The sequence below is a fragment of the Pteropus vampyrus genome, unplaced genomic scaffold (assembly GCF_000151845.1).
Source record: "Pteropus vampyrus isolate Shadow unplaced genomic scaffold, Pvam_2.0 Scaffold491, whole genome shotgun sequence".
Classification (NCBI taxonomy): Eukaryota; Metazoa; Chordata; class Mammalia; order Chiroptera; family Pteropodidae; genus Pteropus; species Pteropus vampyrus.
The window spans coordinates 279,406-281,504 of NW_011889272.1; positions in this window are offsets into that span (position 1 = coordinate 279,406).

The following is a 2,099-nucleotide window of genomic DNA, read 5'->3' on the forward strand; positions in this document are numbered from 1 at the left end:
GGAGAGGGCCCCCAGCTGCAGACACCACAGCCTGGGGACTCCTTGACGAGGAACCTTGAGAAAGTCTGAGCATTGGCCCCGGTTAAGCTGTGCCTGGACTCCTGCCCAGAGACACCACGTGCTGACGTGTGTTGTTTTAACGCAGCAATTTTGTGGTCATTCGCTGCGGAGCGTCAGATAAGTCACACCGCAGCTTAGAAGCACTCTCGTCGTGCTTATCAGTGACGTCGTGCCGTGCACACCAGACCATCCTGCCGGTTCGGACCCCACACGTCACGAAGCGTTTTCAGATGGCCTGGCTGACACTTTCTACGCCTTAGCTCCTGGTGGCTTTCTCCATCTCGGTTCAAGTCCAACACCCCTCCCGCCTGTCTTTCTTCACATTCCTTTACAATCGAGGCTCACGAAAGAGACTCTGCAGCCACGGCAGGGGGTGTCACCCCTTTCATGAAGATCATTCCCATTCCCGCCGCCCCGAAAGGCTGCCCGCCCACCTTTCTTCCTTCTACTCGCAGTTTTAGGCTGCCCAAGAGTCTTCCTCCTCGCTGCGATATTTTTCAGTAGCTGCTCAGGCTTATCAATGGCGCAGAGGAGTGGCCTGAGGGACGTCCCCTCATAGACGGAGCTACCCGCCACCACGCCGCACACCGGCGGTGGTCAGGAATGGCGGAGGGGCATCTCCCCCAGCAGACCACAGGGGCGTTTTCTGGCCGTAAGAGGCTTCATCCACCAGGAAGGTGAAGCCGACGCCACACACGCTTGCATCCACCTTCCTCTGGACCTCAGGGTTCTGCACTGGACCCATCGAAGATCTGCATGAAAATGCTAACGGGGAGCCCAAAGCACAAGGAAGATGGAGGCTCGGTGAGTGTGCGCATCCTCTGCAGTTTGGGCATTGCAGGTGGAAGGCCTTCTGCACGGAAGATGAGAAGCAGCACACTCTCTCGCCGCCATGGCTGTGACGTACGCCTGCTGTATGCACGACTGGCCTCCGGGCTACCGGAGAAGGCAAACCGGGGTTCTCGTGTTTAACTGGCTGTGCGGTTTCCGTACCCCGAAAGGAATATCTGATTTAAGAGGGAAGAAGGGAAAAGGGGAAGGAAAGCCAACAGGTTGTCTAAACTTGAGCACAGGTGATGATGAGTGGAATCACGTGCACGGAAGCAAATCTCTCAGAGAGGGGACTCGCCATCAGTGGGCATCGAGACACAGGGACACACCTGTGTCTACCGGAAGGTCACCGAGGTCACAGCCACTACGCCCGGACACTTGTAGGTATAAGGAAACCCATTATCAGCTGCTGAGGGACGTGCGTCCTGGCCGGATCCTTGGTGAAAGTCGGGGGCCGCCCACGTAGAGCTGCGAGGTGCCGATCTGCACCCGGGTTTGGCGTAAAATAACACAGTTCCCAAAGCTGCGTCTGCCACACCTAAGGCTCCGAGATGGAGGTGCTCAGCCACAAATGGTCGCTCGTCGGCTCGTAACGGCGTCCTTTTTACAGCCCGCGTTACAGTTTGCAGCTTTCATGTCCTGGGTCACTTTCCCTGGGGTCAGGCTGCTCTGCCCACGGCGGTGCGGTCTCCACGACGGCGTGTCGCCTGCTCCAGCCGTCCAAGGCGGTGAGCCCAGCGCCCGGCGCGCTTCTTGGCGCTGTTGCTTTTCCTTGAGCCCGTGTTTAATGAATGGCGAGAGGAAACTCGATCGTTTCGATGGGTCTAAAGTTTTCCTTCCAGTCCTTCCTCCCTCCCCGCTTCTTTCTTCCATGCTTTCTTCCTTCCCAAATCCTTCTTTCTCTGTCTCACCGTGGAACGCCCCTGGGAAGTCCTGTGAGAGCATCTTCCAGAGCCTTCTACACTTCCAGTGGCTTCCCACGTTGCCAATGCCTCAACCCAGGTGACGTGACCTGATGGCGTCTGATGCGTCGCTCGTGACTTTGAACCTCTGCCTGGAACACGAAAGGGCTTGGAGCCCGGCCTTCATGTTTTCTGCTGGATTGTGGTTGGCAGAAGAAAGCGGAGTTTTGAGAGCCAGCATGTGAGCCGGTCCCAGAGATTCCTACTGCCCAGCGTATGTGTACCCTGTGTCACCCGTACCTTCCC